At 34.1% G+C, this 19,335-nt stretch overlaps 1 protein-coding gene across 1 annotated transcript in view; it reads right to left on the bottom strand.

Moving 5' to 3' along the window:
- Nucleotides 1-19,335, bottom strand: part of LOC126976380 (protein lin-10-like) — a 222,462-nt gene that overhangs the window by 166,093 nt on the left and 37,034 nt on the right. The window contains exon 2 of the mRNA XM_050824680.1: nucleotides 17,321-17,367. The gene's annotated coding sequence lies outside the window, so the exon portion shown is untranslated. The remainder of the gene's footprint in view (nucleotides 1-17,320; nucleotides 17,368-19,335) is intronic.

Raw genomic sequence — 19,335 nt, 5'->3', positions numbered from 1 at the left:
AAATAAAGTTTATAATGACTCACGAAAGTTTTAATAATTTAACATGAAAACATTCCTATTATAATAACTACTGTTAAAAAACTGTTTTTAAAAAAGAACAGACAACCATTTTCGCACTCTACAACTGCAAAAAACCGACTTTTTAAGTTAAGTTCATCCAATATGGTCTTGTGTCGTCTTATATTACCGTTTAATTGAAACGAATTGTTATTTAGCTTTGGGTAGGTACTTGCCTTTCTTCGTGCAAACAATTATATAAAACCGTTGAGAAAAGCGTATCATCACTGTAAACCTATTGTTATTTTAGTATTAGCATCCAGTGCCAGTGCAGGTGCTCGTACAAAAAGCGTAACCGACTCTTAAAAGTCCCCCACGCTCATGAATATAAAATCTGCTTACCTTAAGGGCATGCCGACGAAAAATGACAAGAATTCGAAGTGCTTTTAACTTCAACTTTTCAAGATCGAAACATGTATAAATTTAATAAATGCTATTGCATGAAACTAGTCACAAATTCTTAACTAAGTATTGACCTTCTATATAAGTCCGAATTTAAAATAGGAGCAATGAAATCTGAATACGTACCATAGTGCTTCTGGGGTTTCTATAGGATATATTCTTTAATACTATCGTTGACTGATGGTGAAAAAAACATAACTTTTAAAACTGAAGATTATAAATATAAAATTAATTGCATCAGGTAGGTAGTGTGATGGGCACTATTGGGCAGACAAATCTTTAATAAACTTGATGTCTATAAATAATTGGTGGAGACTTACTGTTAGATATGTAGGTACATATGTATGCTTTAATGCAGACATAACATTAGGGTCAGCACTTTAAGACCAAGGCGTCACCTATTAATATATAAAAGCAGTCAGTCTCCTTCCGGATCCTGAGACACTCATACATTTCAATTATTTCTAGTTTAAAAGATTGTTTTTAATATTCTGTCTAACAGTACGAAAAAATTATCGAAATATTATGGTGAAATGTTTAGATCCAAATAAAGTCGCAAACATTTCCGTATTATAAGCTCGTTTCTTTTTTTATAGCTGGTGTTAAGTGATCACCGCCACCCACATTATCTTGTAACACCAGAGGTATCACAGGAGCGGCCAACAAGCCTTTAAGGAAGGTGTACGCGCTTTTTAATTTTTCTTTTTTTCTTAACTTAAGCCCAAAGAGGGAGCTTAGAGATGGGCTCTTTTAAGTTATATAAGTTAAGTATAATTTAAGTATATAAGTTATATAAGTTACTAAATTTTTTAACTATCCCACCGGAACTCATTTGCCGGAATGAAAAGAATACAAGATATTGACCGGCAATATAAGGTATGAATCAACATGCCATATTTTATCAAATTATCTGTACAAGTTATTGTCACAAAGTATATAATTTACTAGTTTTCAACTATCACACGGGAACCCTTTAATTTACCGGGATGTAAAGTATCCAAGATGTTGGCCGGCAATATAAGGTATCAACATGTCAAATTTTACTACATATCGTGCACACGTTGTTGTGTACTAAGCTATTTCAGTTACTATAGGTTTTTAACTGTCCCACGGGAGCTATTTAATTTTCCGGGATGAACAGTATCTAGGATGTTGAGGGAGGGGATGTAAGGTACCATCATGCACAATTTCAATTAAATCAGTCCAATAGTTTCAACGATTAGCCCGTACAAACATGCAAACAGAATTCGAAAAAAATCGGGAATTGTTCTATTTCTCTTCTTACATGACTGACTGTAATGATGTATAGTTTTTCAAATATCTACTCCACATAAAAGAAAAAAATGAAGTTTGAGAAATGATGATATATCAGAATCTTTTACATTTACAGTTAATTTCTCTTTATTATGTAATATATTATAATAATTCATATCAAGAGTAACGATAAATACTGCAAAGCGAATCCATAATGAGAAGTGTTAATTACGCCGAAACTCGAAACAATATTACAGGATACATTTAAAACGCATATCAGTAATGAAAATCTCCCAATATCACTAAGAGGATATTTTAATTATTCACGTGACGGGTTTATAAATACGAATAATGCGATTGACATACGTACGAAATGCTCATCTAAAAATTAAATCAATCTTAATTATATCAGAACAAAAAAAAACCAAAGCAAATGGTTGGACCATTTAGATTTTCTTTTTTACGTAACAACAAAATATAATAACTACCTAGTGGTTAATTCGCAGACAGGTCTATTTATTTAAAAATTTGTTATTGATAACAACAAAAAAATAATAGAATACGCTCTACAGTGAACTGTTTTCATTATACCTCAATACAAAAATGAGCAAGACCAAGGAACAGGTACGAATGTAAAAGCAAAACACGAGAGAAGCCAATAAAGAAATATCCACCGACATTCAAATGAATGGAATGTAATAGTAAAAAGGTAATAAGTGTCATTTATCGTATTATATCTATTCTACACAAAATAGATCAAAAAGATACATCAGTATAGATAGAGCTTTAGATATCTTTCAATACTTCATCAAATGCTGACACAAGACGAAACAGCTCTGTTATTAAAGTAATTTACGTCCTTTTTATCCGCAGCATTGAAGTATACAAGACGAAAAATATTTTGATAAGCAAAATTAGGCCTTCAGAATTGAAAACAAACCCTTAATTAAATTAACGGAACATGCTTACGATGCTGATGTTATCTTTCATTATTTTAGGCTTAAAATTTGAAGATCTGTCAACTCGACAAAATCGAAAAGGACACTTTGATACCTTGTTCAAGCACAAGATAAATTGATTTGGTATAGTATGCATTTATTCAAGTATTTTTAAGACTAGCTGATCCTATTATTAATATTATAAATGTGAAAGTTTGTATGTCTGGATGTATGTTTGAACTTCTTTAACGCAAAGACTACAGAATGAATTTTGATGAAACTTTTGCAATAATATAGCTTAAACACCAGAATAACATATAGGCTATAATTTCTAAAAATATTGTGTGAATTATCTATATATTTAAATAAAATTGGAGTGTATGTTTGTAATATTGAAATAACCGTTTTTTACTAAATGTATATTATGAATACATATACGTACCGTATATGCACTAAAATAACATTTTTTACAATTTTTGTCTGTCTGCCTGTCTGTCTGTCTGTTTGTTCCGTCTAATCCGGCGACTTTTATTGGCAGGTAGCTGATGTAATAAGTAACTTAGGCTTCGTTTATTTTAGAAAAATAAAGCAATGTCCAAGAAACGGTCTACTTCTAAAAATAATTTGTCCCTCTGTAATTATAGTATGACTAGAGCATTTTGTAGTCGCTCTTTCATCTCAAGGATGAATAATAATTCTCGGTGAATCGGTGAATGTGGGTAGTAAGTACTTATTTGTCCCTTTGAATTTATTGTTGCAACGTCAATAAACATATGAATGTATTTAAGCTTAATTTATTGATAGTGAACGACCGTCTGTATCTTTAATCAATTTTTCACCTAATTTCGCAACTATCAATTCAGACAGTACTGTAACTTATCCGGTTTTATTAATATTATTATACCTACTAGCGACATGTTTAAATAATCAGAGTCGCTTCTCTGCGTGATTTACACAGTGTCATTCAGCGGCAAGATGTTGTTTGCGAGCGACACATACAGTTTACGATTTTAATGTGACGCAGAATTTGCGAGCAAGATCATCGAGATACGTGGGCTGAAGTCGAGTTTATTAAGTTCAACAATGTTCTTGCGTTGAGTTTGACGACTTTAATGCAACTCCCCATAATACTTTAGAAAACATAAATAAACTAAACGTTTTCACCGCATACATTCATTACAAGATTGGATTTGTGGCATACCAATGCTACTAAATGATAGATTTATGGCAGTTTTCAAAAACGTATCCCTAGTTACAGATACAATGAGAAGATCTATCTATCCATAGTTATGTCCAATATAATTATAGTCCAATGCTTTATGTCAATAGGTTATTGTAATGTAAGTAAGCTTAAAAGGATAGATTTGTCTACGATAGATAGGTTATTGAAAACGGCCGTAAGTCAATTACTAAGGTAGGCGCTTCAAACCGAAGGACAAACAGTGCATGCAAATTATTGCTTGCCAACTGAAAAAGGTACCGCTGTGGTAGTAAAAAGTCACGTAGTGTAAAACTTTTTTCTCCCGTCGTTATCTAAGCAAAAAAGATATGACTTTGAATAATAGTATAAACGATGGTTATGTTGAGAAAATATAGGAAAACAAATTAAAGTATAATAGATATTTATTGCTACTGACATTATGAAGTTGAATGCTACGGAATAATTAACATTAGAGACAATTAATTAGGAATTGTGATTGTTAGGTTGAAAAATGTTAGGAAGAACATTTTCGGATTTCCAATTATCGGAGTTGAAATTTTAGGTGAACTTTAGCGCACCCAGTTTGCTAACAATTATTCATCTTGCACATGTTGTATGATCTATGGTTGCAATTAAGAACAGCAACAATAATTACTAGCAGAAGTAAATTGTCACAGAGTTGCCTTTTTTAAGTGATAGTTTAACGTGAACAATACTAAATTGTATTTTTATTTCCACACAACATCTATGTTACGTGACCATCATCAAAACGAATATAATTATACAAGTATTATTCTTCAAATAAGCGCCTCTCAAACCTCGACACCAACATTTACGTCAATCTTTATCACGTTATTGGTAATGGTCCAATTTGTGTGTATTATTCGCGCGGGGTTTATCTCCGATATCTAAAAATAACGCTTTCGAGCCACATTGTCACATACAAACACGTTATCATTCCGTTAATTGGTCGCATTTTTCCGCTATTTTGATACGGCTCATAACAACATACCAACATACATGCAGACCATGCAAGGTAAGGTATCATCAGTGGCGGATTATGCTTTGCCGCCTTGGCGCTGTCTGATATACCGCCCCTTTTGATCGAACGTGAAGATCCGGTGAGAACAAGATTTTTGAAAATCGAGGTGAAGCCTATAACTTCCCTATTTTTGCTTTGAAATTCTTCGATTTTCAAAGAAAAAGCGGGAAATAAAAACCAATATGTAATTTCAAATGCTTTATATATATGTAAGAGTAATCTCATCAAAGATACAAAAGTGAAAAGTACAACTTATCAACAAAAAAATAAATTATATTATACATCAATTATATATACATATGTCCATAGAATTTTTTTAATAAATTGAAAAAAAACAAAGCCAATTGTAAAATAAACTTTTGGTTTATTTCTTTCGGCTCTTAAATTTTAACGTTCTGAAAATTTTGGCGCCCCCCCAAATCATGCCACCCTCACCCCGTAGGACCGTGAGGCCCGGGCCTCACGGTCCTATGTGTTAATCCATCACGAGGTACCTTGCATGGCATGCATGTATGCATTTCATAAACTGATTATTTCAACCGTTACCCAGTGTTGTTGTGTTGCGGGTACGTAATTGTTGCGGTTCCAATTTAATCAACTTATTACTCACTATCGCATGACTCTAAATCATTTTAATACGTCATACAATTTTTAATTTATTCTACGAATATTTCAATAAATGAAACATACACTTGTGTTACGGTAAGCTTGTCTCAACAATGAACTTAAGCCACCACATTTAAATCAGTTTAGATTTGACTGAAATAAGCGTGCATTAAGAGACAGATAAAAATTCTGAAAAATATTTTATGGCCACGATTGCATGAGTATTGATTTCGTTAGTTTTTTTTTAATCGTTAATATACACACTACAGGAAACCGTCGGCGGAATTAAGTTGCCACATCCAAAAAACGATAAAAATTATAATTACGGCGCATCCAGATGGCACACTTTCGAAGTTATGATTTGATTGCAATATGTATAGGTTTATCGATTTTATAAAACTTGAAGAGAGTCGATTGCGAAATTGAAGTTATGATTTGATTGCAATATGTATAGGTTTATCGATTTTATAAAATTTGAAGAGAGTCGATTGCGAAATTAAACTAAATTTAATGTCAATTTTATATTTTCAACGCTAGAAGCACACACACCAATTTCGTCACGCCTTATTTGATCTTATTAAAAGGTTTATCAATGAACCATTCAATAGAAATAATAATAGTTCTTACGCCCATCAAACTAATTGCGCCAGTGATATCGGTGTGTAAGCCGTCCCTAAATCTGTTATTGCTCGGAAATAACATTTCCTCTATTCCGCAGTTGGAAGTAAATATTGGATCGTTGAGATACTATCAGAAATGTGATTGATATTGTATGTTAGTAACATGACTTCATAAGGTACATCATATTTGCAGGAAATACTGCACACTGAACCGACTTAACTTCACTTTTTTGTCAGGTGGAGTCCGATATTTCGACAGATATACTTTGATTTATAATTTTCAATTTGCTCTAGCGCTTGTGAAAAGGGGACGGTTCAACCTCTAAACGACTTGTTACACAAAATGTAACGTACACGTCTGGCATTCCACAACCGCGCGTTTTGTTCGAAATTTCTTATCTCGCACAACCACTTTGTGGAATCAATTACCGGCAGCTGTCTTCCCGAACAGATACGACTTAGAGACCTTCAAGAAAAAAGCATACTCCCACCTTAAAGGCCGGCAGCGCATTTCTTGACACACCTGTTGTTGCTGATGTCCATGGGCGGTTGCCTCACCTCTCCCCGTCCCGTGAGCCTCTTGCCCGTTTGCCCCCTCTCATATAAAAAGAAAGTTGCGGAGTTTATTTATCTCGTAATAAAACACTGATATTTCTACAACAGATTATAATTTCTCGATATTTATATATTTGATTGATAGTCATCACGAAGTGACATCTTTCGGGGCAGACGTGATTCGCCCCACGAGCATTCTCCACTTTTAACTGCTTGCCGACAGTCTCGTACACTCGTTCACTGGACCACCCACAACAGACTTAATTTGGCCGGTCCATCGCACGGGCGACCTTCCACGCCCTCTGGTGCCCTCCGCTTTGCCATGCAGGACATGGCACTCAATGGACTCACTCTCGCGCCGGGAGACGTGTCCGAACTCGATATTATTCGTTCTCGATATTACGTCATACGAATATTACATATAGTTGTGTACGAATAATAATGTACTTAACAGTTTCCAATTTTATACAAATTTATTATTTGAACAAGACTGAACGAAGGTTGGTTGTTTCACCTTTAAAGAAAACGAAATTGCAAGCATAAACTGTTATTGTTACAAATTGTTATATGACAATGTAAAATACTAAGTCTGGGTTGCACCACCCAACTTTAGGAATGACAAACATGTTTTTAACGTACCGTTTAAGCAAAAATGTTTTGTACCATTTGACAATTTTTTGATAGCCGTAACCGTCCAATATTCGGCAATTAATAGTATTGTTAATGTTAAATAGGTAAACTCACAGGTCACTTTTTAACTTTAATTATGCAAAGGAATACGATGGTGTAACACATTCTGCAGGTTATTTAAAGTCAGCGATACTGTTAACGTTAAATTTTAATGAAGCCTTAACTATAACAGCTAATATGATGCAACCTAACCTAAGACTAAAATCATCAGTAAAGAAAAGTAAAATAGATTATAAACGACACTCTGATGACGTTACGAACAAATTACTGACACTCGTCGCAATAATGCCGATATTAAAGATAATTATGTGCTTTTTATACGCAATAGTATCCGAGAAGAAATATTTAGATAGGCAAAGTTACTGGATTGACTAAACACGCTTACGAAGTTGTTGGCATCTTTTATAATATTTAAACTGTTGTGATACCAAAAAGACCAACGAGATCAACGGACTAACAAATATATTAGATCGTTAGTTATCTTCTCCATCCAGCCTAGCAAGCAGTCGGTTCGAGGTTCGATACTCCTTCCAAGACGCCCCATGCTGTAGCTACAAATTGGCCTCCACGGCCCACGCCAGGTCTCAGTGGAAAAGCTTTCAAGCAACAGCGAGCACAAGGGAGGTTTTTAGTCGGTAGGGGGTGGACACGCGAGCCCGACATATGAGCCCTGTTTCAGGGTCTAAATACGTAAATGTTTAATCCTCCTCTGGAAAAAAAATTATGGATTGGCTAAACACGCTTACGAAGAGGTTGGAATCTTTTATATTGTTTAAACCTTAATTTTTGGATACTGCTGTGATACTACAATGACAAAAATAATAATTTTTTTACCTTAATTTACATAGAAACATAAGATCACGGGCAGTGTTAGTTTATCTCTTATTGCCAATGACGTTCTATACATAAGAACGTCATTGCTTATTGTAGTACTATTTTTATCTAGTTGTTATTGATAATCAATCAAAATTCACTTGACACCGCAGACTTAGAATATACTAGATGACCTGACAGCTGATAATGCGTGACCAAAATTGGTTTGGGGATTTGTCAATGTGTGTGTTATAGTATAGTAGTTTAACATGCAAAATACTAAGGAGATCATCGAGATCATCAGAGGATCAATCAAAACTGGTTACAGTAACAATAGATTGTCTCGCTGAATCTCCGTTAGAGATGTTCTTCTCTCCCTTTGTTTATCTATATGCTAGTATAAGTCTAAGCTGGGAACAATTCCATTTCTTTAAATCCAATATAAATTACGAACCTGTCAATTCTGCCAGCACAATAACTCATTACGCTTTATTACCAGCGAGTTGTTCGAACAATTCGAGTCGCTTCCACGAGTGATTTGCACAGTGACATTTAGTGACAAGACGTACGCGAGCATCACAGACTTATGAATTTAATGAGTCGCAGAAGCGACGCGATCGAGATACGTGGGCTGACGTCGGCTTTATTAAGTTCAGCAATGTCCTTGCGTTGAGTTATAAGATTTTATTCCTCGCACGCCCCTGTAATGAATATTGAGTAACATAAACAACAGCCATATTTTACAGATGATTAAATTCGGAGTTGTGCTCACAATATTGATGGATCTGTTCGTGTCTTATTATTATCGCGTTTTAATGGAACCTTTTTTTATGAAAATAAGGGACGTGACGAGCAGGACGTTCAGCTGATGGTAATTGATACGCCCTACCCATTAGAATGCAGTGCCGCTGATGATTCTTGAAAAAACCCAAAAATTCTGAGCAGCACTACAATTGCGCTCGTCACCTTGAGACAAGATGTTAAGTCTCATTGTCTCAGTAATTTCACTAGCTACGGCGCCCTTCAGACCGAAACACAGTAATGTTTACACATTACAGCTTCACGGCACAAATAGGCGCCGTTGTGGTACTAATAATCTAACCGGCTTCCTGTGCAGGAGCCTCCCACTGGTAAAGATATAGTTTTGATACAAGTTAATCAGAGACACTTGGTAGATGGTTGTGCCATGAACTTGCAGAACTGTACCTAAAAGAGGAATTTATTCCAATCTTTTTTATGCAAGAAGACAAACGACTTACCTGTCACCTGATCATCCCTGCTCACGCTCTCATGCTTTGAGAAAAGCGTACCTGCTTATTTTTAGGAACACTCGTGGCGTCCAAGAAACACCACACAAGGAAGCTCGTTTGCAGTTTGAAGCAGCTTGGTAGTGCATGGCCGAAAGTCCCTAGAAAATCGCACTGTGGAGGAATCCCATGAAAGTGACGATGATATGATAGTTGTCGTGTCGTACGAGGGTGGAATTCGGTGACAGAAATCAGGTCAAGAGAATTCATACACAATGAGACGACATTTCTACCATATAGCTTCACGAGCAAGCCATAGTACTTTAGCGAAATATTCCAGCTATTTGAAGGGGAAAGAAAAACGATTCATAATGCTTGCTTTCATTGCAACTATAGAGAACCAGATTCGTATATTATGACTATACAAATTTAACAAGTATCGAAATTTATGGATGATGCGGAATTTGAATCCGCGCCTCTCGGATTACGCTCCAGCGATCTACCAACTAAGCCACCAATCCCCATGCAGCATGATCTTTAATGTTTTTGCTCATGCTCTCGTGTTGTGGCTCTGTCTGAGAACTGTGATTTTGGTACATACATTTTAAATTTGTCTATTTATTCCAGAAGTAAGGGATATCACTTAAAAGTAACGATCTGTTTATATTATGACTAGAAAATCCTAACAATGTAGTTATATCCCAAATCATCGTATCGAGTATCACACTCGTAAGTCATGTAGACCCCAATCACGTTATTGGTAGTGGTCCACTTTGTGTGTATTATTTGCACGTGTTAACTGCCCGATATTCAAATATTACACTTTCCAACCACTTTGTCACATACAAACACGTAACCATTCCCGATATTCACCGGTTTCCGTCGTTTTGATAAGGGTCGCACCAACGTTGCTTGTCATTTGCAAGCCATTTATATAGTGATTGTATCAGACGATAGGCGGCATACCTGCCTGTGTTGCGAGCATTTAATTGCTGTGGTTTTAGTTCAATCTACATTAAACCCACTATTCCGTACATTCCTGTCTAAATTATTGTTTACAAAATTAACACTGTTCATAAGTAGTATGTTACAGTTAGCTATAGCCAAATTTTTTAATCAAAAATAAAATGTATCAAATCTTATATCTTTAAACGAGCAATTTGTATATTGTATATATATATATATATATATATATATATATATATAATCTGAATATCGGAAACAGCTCCAACGATTTGTGTTATTCGATCTCAAATCTAGTAAATTATACATAGACTAAACTTGGAAATAGAATATCGAAGACTACATGCAAAGAATAGTATTGGAAGGAAACAAAAGGAATCAAACTGAATATCGAACAAACAAACGTAAGCGATAAAGGAATTGGAATTAGATTGAGAAGCACTTTGTTGTTTGTGCCTTTGACATAATAGTATTTATCATAAGGAGACTTTCAAAGTAAATTGGGATCGTCATAAATGAGTTGAATTGTCTGTCGAAAGAAACCACATTTACTAATATCTAACGTATAATTGTTTAGTTGGGTTTAGTTAGTCGATGAATATTAAAGTCTTATATTTGAGTGTTCGTTTCCTCCGAGAAAATACTGCCACCACACCATAGTACAGCTGCAAAACATATGCTCGTAACAGGATTTATTGTGATGATACTAAAGAAAGTTTATAAATTTGGATATAGCAAGTGGTGTTAGAAAAAAAGCATTACTTAAACGAATTACTATACCGTTTAAGTAGATTTATGTGATGATAAAGATCAAGTAATCATCGAGCTTCAAAATATAAGTACAATATATATAAACATAGGACTAAAAAATAAAACCCCCATCTAAAGTTTATGTTAGTAGTTTTAGTGGTCAAAGTTATAATTCCTTCAACATACCTAACTAACTTTAATGTATTTTTCCCTCATGTATTATTAACATAAGATTATTTGGGAACGTCTTTTGCATTTTTGCATTAAGAAGAAAACTGTGTTATTTTTTAATACAACAGAACTAACACAGTTAACTGAAATACAATCATGATAACGTCTTGCATAGGGATTAAGTTGATTTGGCACAAAAACAATTAGAAGGTAGGAAATTTTAATGTTTGAAAATAACTCTACTAAAAGGTTTTCCATTGTCCATTCCTGGGGGCATTAGCAGCCCCATTACTGACACCTTTCAGTCCATCAAGGCATGGAATCTTTTATAAATGAATTTGTACATTCCCCGCTCCAACCATTTTCCGGAAGTGCACCTTCGCTTGTACAATTTTGCTTACAAAATGGAAAATACAATACCATAGCTTTTCTCTTGGACCATCATTCGTTATATGTGGTTGAGGAAAAGCGATACGAATTTAAAGTTACGGGCAGAAGCTCAATTTAATACCGACAAAGTCACGGGAAAAAACTTAATTTAATACCAAACAAAGTCACGGGCAGAAACTTAATTTAATATCAACAAGGTCACGGGCAGAAGCTTAATTCAATAACGAAAAAGTCACGGGTGGAAGCCTAATTTACATGTGCAAGTACAAGGTACATGAAAAGATGACCTTTCAGTCTCAGATCGTTGTAATTGTAAATTAAGTATACTTAGTCAAACCAGGTGTGGTTTGTTTCAAATACCATCTTTAGGTATCTACAAAATATAGCATAACAGAGCAAACATTTTATTGTTAATTTAGCTTAGTGTTGTTAGAACTCCTCTAGAATACGCATTTGTACATTTTCTCCCAGACTATTATTATTCTAAATGATAATATCATGCAAATGGTTATCGCTGCGCATTGATCTTCATAATCTTCGAACAAATAAGGTAACGGGCTTAAAAACTACACGAAGAATAGGAGGATAGGTAAACGTGTACCGTGTGATAATTTGTGATTGGGGTTTACTGACGTTTCTGGTTTGGATATAGTACCTATATAATACTGATGTTAAGCAATTATATCAAAATATAATTACGTTATTTGAAAATAGAACATTTAAAGAATGTGTTACATTTTTGATCGACTTAAAAAAATGAGGAGGTTCTCAATTCCCTTAACCCGTAACCCTTTTTTATTTTACAGATCTGACAATGGAATCCATGAGAAAACCATAAAAGTAAAAGTCGGTATCAGCCAAGGTAGGTTTGTAACTACATACATAGTTATAGGTGAGATGTGCTTGAGTCGCACGCGCGACGTGACGAAGCGAGGGGCGAGAGCGGGGCCGCGGCGGAAGGACACCGATTCCAAAAATAACAATAATCGTAACTGGAATTAGATTAATTAATAATATTGAGATTAAATTTGTGTGATTGTGTTTTGTTATTACACTTTGGCAGCGTTTTGAAAATTGTGTGGCAGCAGTGCAATGAAATAAACTCATCATTTCAATAATATGTTAAGAGATATATTTTTTAATGTGAGTCAATTAATGTTTAACGTTATTAATAACTAGCTGACCCGGCAAACGTTGTTTTGCCATTTAAATTATTTTTAGAGTTAGACCGTTTCATGGACATTGCTTTATATTTCTAAAATAACCGTACTCCTTATTACATCAGCTACCTGCCAATAAAAGTCACCGGATTAGACGGAACAAACAGACAGACAGACAGGCAAACAGACAAAAATTGTAAAAAATGTTATTTTAGTGCATATACGGTACGTATATGTATTCATAATATACATTTAGTAAAAAACGGTTATTTCAATATTACAAACATACACTCCAATTTTATTTCAATATATAGATAATTCACACAATATTTTTATAAATTATAGCCTATATGTTATTCTAGTGTGTAATCTATATTATTGCAAAGTTTCATCAAAATCCATTCAGTAGTGTTTGCGTTAAAGAAGTTCAAACATTCATCCAGACATACAAACTTTCACATTTGTAATATTAATAGGATAATAGGATTATTCTAGTTATTAGATCATATAAATTATATAAAAATAAACATACATACCAACAAATGAAGAATCCCAGCCGCCCGTAGGTAAATAACGGCAAAGGTCTGTTTTAGCTAACACCTAAAGTGTTAAATTTTTCGCTTCGTAATTGGATCAGCGGAAAAGGCTTTTCAGAATGAAAAAATATGTACAAAAGGTGTCAGCTAGGCTTTGTCTCCGAAACAAATTTTATTATTTTCGCAACACAATTTGAAGATGTATTACCGTCTGCGCATAAACTGATTTCGTTTAACTGAATTTTTAATGAAACATGACTTATATGTAACTTTTGACACGATGTAATCTTATGTAGGTACCTATACATACTTATATAGATGAAGGTTATCTTAATCGACGATTCCAATTTCAATTTTTTTTTATGACAGTAAGCAGGACCTTCATCTGATGATAATTAATACGCCCTGCCCATAACAATGCAGTGCCGCTCAGCATTCTTCAAAAAACCAAAAATTCTGAGCGGCACTACGATTGCGCTCGTTTTCTGAGACATAAGATGTTAAGTCTCATTTGCCCAGTAATTTCACTAGCGCCCTTCAGATCGAAACACAATAATGCTAACACATTACTGCTTCACGGCATAAATAGGCGCCGTTGTGGTACCCATTACCTAGCCGGCATCCTGTGCAAAGGAGCCTCCCACTGGTAAAAAATCTAGTATTATCTTTAAGAAAATTTTTAAAATAAGTGACGTGACCTAGCAGGAGATTGATATGATCGTAACTACGCCAGCCCATTACAATGCAAGTTTTGTTTATGTTGTTTCCACTTATTAAGTATATTATTGTATATTTCGATTCATAAATGTGATAAGAGTCGAACTTTGTAAAAGCAAAATTATCGAGTAGTTACCTTGGTACTAAAGATGACAAAGATTATTATAACAGATTAAATATAAAACGGCACTTCGGCAAATTGCTTTCGAAAGATCTTAAAATTTCTCTAATATTTTAACGAAGGTCGCAGACCCTTTTAATATCAGGAACGTAACCATTAAAATGGGTTTACTAACGCAAATGATAGAATTGGACATATATACTTCACAAAACTCAACACTGAGTGCTTTTTATTTTTCTGAGATATATCGAGATTTGTCTTGTACCTACTCTAATTAAATCTAACAATAGCATATTGTGCAACAAGAGCGACAAGACTCAAGCGAATGACCAAAAAAATTTTGTAACAAAAAAACAACCGCCTTCAAAAACACTATTCCAAAACAATATATAATATAATGTACACTAAAAAGTATAAAAATAATTACGTATTTTTATACAATCTAATTAATTTACCTAATTCTAGTTACGATTATTGTTATTTTTGGAATCGGTGTCTTTCCGCCGCTACCCGCTCTCGCCTCTCGCCTCCTCACGACTCAAGCACATCTCACCTACAACTATGTATGTAGTAACAAACCTATCTTGGATGACACCGACTCCAAAAATTACAATAATCGTAACTAGAATTAGATTAATTAAATAGATTGTATAGAAAATTGTGTTTTGGAATAGTGTTTTTGAAGACAGTTGTTTTTTGTTAAAAAAAAATATTTTATGATTTGTAGTGAATTTGAAGTATACTAACTGACAATTTGTCTAAATATGTGTAAATATACAAAATTTTTCAATGCAGCAATGAACTTAAGTACTTTGCAATTTGATTACAGACAGTGTTCCGTGACTTTGTCATGGATCCCGTAATCAGAACCTAACCAAACTCCGATCAAACTTTCTTTGAAGTATATGCTTTCCAATAAAAAAGAATTATCGAAATCGGTTGGCGCGATATTGAGTTATTCGTAAATTTATCATCCACTTTGCTATACGTATGTATAGCAAAATTTAAGACTTTTATGGTTTTCTCATGGATTCCACTGTCAGATCTGGACCAAATTACAATGGGACCACTCGGGAAGCACCAGCTTTCAAATAAAAAAAAGAATTATCAAAATCGGTTCACTCAGTCGAAAGTTTTGAGGTTACAAACAAAAAAAACCGACGAATGTTTAACTTCGCTTTCGTGGGTAATCGACAACGTCGCACGAGTTGCAAATTCTATTTTGTACCTATTACAAATGCGACGATTTATGTATTATTTATTATTATCATTATTATTTCCGACTCCATATTAGTTTTTAAACTTTTGTAACTTAAATAATAATTATATTTCATTAAACTGTCGGACGCGTCAACCTCATTTCAGTTTTGATATTTCGAAATTTGCGTGTGCCAAGTATAATTAATGCATGCGACAAGTAAACTTTGCACTTAATGCACGCACAAACAGGCTCTTTTTCAACCGCAACAGCGTGTACCAAGATACTACTTTTCCTGCATGAGTAATACAATATTTACTTTTCATAAAAAGCATTAAATATGCGAGTTTAAAATGAGCCACACAAAACTTGTCCATCTAGTGAGCTTACCAGACTTCCAGTAGCCTACAGGCTACAGTAGCATAATAATCTAATGTGTTAGAACCATAAAAATACTGTCATGCTATGTATATTCAATAACTATATTAATCACATTAAATAGATTTTAATTTAAATAATTAACGCTATTAATAAAATATTGTTCTTACTCAATACACGAATATTATCAAACGAGGTGGTAACTGGCAAACTTCTAATTCTTATTATTATATTTTTTTTTGTGATTATTATTACTATAGTGTCTCTTTTAACATTTTATGACTTAAAAAATGACATTGTATATTGTGGTAACTTAGTGCTCTAACTAACTGAGCTAACCGTTCAAGTGACGTATCGTCATAAAATCTTGTATGCTTTGTTCAACTCTCAGGTTGTGGCTTCATATACAGGATCTACTTTACAGTTGATAACCTGCTCAACCCCAATATTTGCATATTAGGAAATTGACTTGAGATGTCGCTCTTGTAAATCTAAACAATTTGTTATGTTTTTAAAGTGATAACCCTCACTTCTAGGATGAATGCACAAATAAAATTTGAATTTTAAAAAATTTATGAAGATTTGTTACATCTTTAACTATAAATGATTCTTGCAAATAAAGAACTTTGAACTTTGAGTACTCGGTAACCTCTATATGTTATTACACCTATACAATTAATCGTTCTGGGCTCAAAGAAATATACTTTACAGTACAGTGAACACATTTGGATATTACGCAATAAACATTATTTGAGTTGTGGACATAACTAATACATTTTTCAATTTTTCCTTTTTCTGTTGGGCGGAAATATAGTCGATTCCAAATCTAACCCTGTGGAAATACCTATTGTAGCATAAATTTCGGTCGAATCGGTTCATTAAACTGCGATATTTCTTCAGTTATATATATATGAGTTACGAATACCCAAGCTTTTACAAGATTGCCCATTGCTTTTCCTTTTAAAATCCTAATATTATGTCGTACATAAAAATGAATATTACATAGTAATATTATTTTATCTTAATATAAATCGCGACGTCATAGTCCACTTAGGTACTAAGGCAGCAAAATCCCAATAATTCTGAGCGGCACTACAATTGCGCTCGTCACCTTGAGACATAAGATGTTAAGTCTCATTTGCCCAGTAATTTAACTAGCTACAGCGCCTTTCAGATCAAAACATTAATGTTTTTGCTTCACGGCAGAAATAGGGGCCGTTGTGGTACCCATAATCTAGCCGGCATCCTGTGCAAAGGAACCTCTCACTGGTAAAACAACTTGGGTTATTGGACTTTTAGTAAGGATCCCAATTTTTATAGCAAAATAGCGTATGTCACCCGGGGTTAGTGTATTTTTTCAAATCGGTTCAGAAGTATCGGAGCCTATTCAATGCAAACAACCAAACAAAGAAACAATAAAATCTTTCCTTTTTATAATATAATTATATATAAACAGATAAAGAAGTAAACATAAAATTGTTAAAATGTCTTTATAAGTAATTAATACTTACATTAAATAGAACGCCGATTCAACAACTCTTCTCTTGCAAAACAAAATCTGAAACAAACGTTTTGGATGAGTGCAAGAAATTAAATATCTTATAAATAAGAATATATTATAAATATAAATGAGAATATAAATAAATTTTAGAATTGCTCTAGCTGACGACAGACGTTGTTCTGCACATAGAAAATAAAATACTGTTTTTAATGATGTTGTCAATAATATTTCATAATATTCAACCACGTACCGGAAGACGCAGTGTGTTGGTAGGCCTCCCACTAGATGGACCGACGATCTGGTCGAGATCGCCGGAATACGTTGGATGAGGGCAGTGCAGAACCGATTGTCGTGGAAATCTTTGGGGAAGGCCTTTGTGTCCAACAGTGGACGTCTTCCGGCTGATGCTCCCCGTTGTTATAATGAAATTGTTGCACAGCAGAACTGTCAAACCGTGCGTCAATGAATTCTCTCATAGAAAATATGTCCATACAAAAGAAATATTGGAAATAAAAATAATTATGGGTCCCAAATCAAAATAAAAACTATCATATCTATCAAGTTGGACTAAACTGCACTCCATGAAGTAATCCTCATTAAAATCCGTTCATTAGTTTACGAGTTCACTGGAAACAAACATTACGACACTGGATTTATATATATTAAGGTATAGAATGGTTAATAGCGAGACATATGATAATAATCAAAATGAGGATATTCACTCCTTAACTATTATGTAGGTCGGTAACGAAACCAACCTTATCACTGAGGAACAAAAACAAGCTAAGCAACAAAACAAAGTAATGTATACACATGCGCATAGCGACGACAAAAGACATTTTAGCTGACTACTAAATAGACAGCTACAAAATAGAACCTTAGCTGTGTCAAGCAGCTGCCCCTTGACCCAAATATAAAATTTAACAGCTATTCTATCTCATGAGAAGACGCATACATTTCCTCCGATTGTGGCCTACTTGAGATGAAAATCTTAACTACAGTTGACTTTTCTGTCCCAATAAACTTATCGACGGTAACTCACCTTACACGCTGTCTGTCAATGGGACGACGTATAGCATACCAGCGATAGAAGTTTGTATGGAAATTGCAATTAACGCGTCCCAATATACGGCGATAAGAATGACTTATTGGGTATATTGGGACAGCTTCAGATTATTGACAGCTAATTACTCACAGTGGAAGGTAGTAATTTATTCCTATCTGTAGATAATATATTGGGAACGGAATAAAGTAACGAAATAATCGCGGAGCAGAAACATTCATAGAACATATTTATACAGAAAAGCTAACATCGCTACGAAAATAGGTCCTAAAAACTCAAAAACCTTTAGCGCCAAAAATATAATTTTGTTTCTTCAAGGCTGGGTTAATTCTACAATCTACTTATAAGAAACGTAACTTACAACACGAAAGTCACGAAGTATGTTTGTGTATGTATACCTTGAGATATTCTACTAATATAAAAATAAATATGGTCGAGGTAGGTTTAGGTTTTTTTTTATAATAAAAAGTGACAAGACTCGGGATTCATGTTTGAACCCACTGAACCTAACAGTTTGACCGCAATTGGGTGTATGCACGTAACTTATGTATATGTATACTAAAACACGCTGCGTCTAATGGCACAAGTATTATTCCGATAGGTTCAGTAGTTTTCACAGTATATCCGAAGAAAATAATCGGCCATTCTTTTATTAGTATAATATAGATTGTTGATATAGACTTTGACGTCACAGAAACCCCGCGCAAAATGCGGCGTTTGAATAGCCGAAATATATTGCCCGAAAATAATTTATTTTTTAATTAAATAAGAACGTTTTATCAATAATTTGAAGTGTTTGATAACTATTAGGATGTAAAGAATCAAATTTAAGTATTTTTTAAAATCATGTATATCACTTTGGGACATAAGATGTTGAGTCCCTTTAGCCCAGTATTTTGGCTAGCGAGACGACGTCTTTTAAACCGACACACAATAATGTTTCCACATTACTAGAGTTAGCT

This window comes from Leptidea sinapis, chromosome 40, assembly GCF_905404315.1.
Source record: "Leptidea sinapis chromosome 40, ilLepSina1.1, whole genome shotgun sequence".
Classification (NCBI taxonomy): Eukaryota; Metazoa; Arthropoda; class Insecta; order Lepidoptera; family Pieridae; genus Leptidea; species Leptidea sinapis.
Note: the sequence above shows the minus strand (reverse complement) of the source record. Positions and strands in the feature narration are given on the sequence as shown.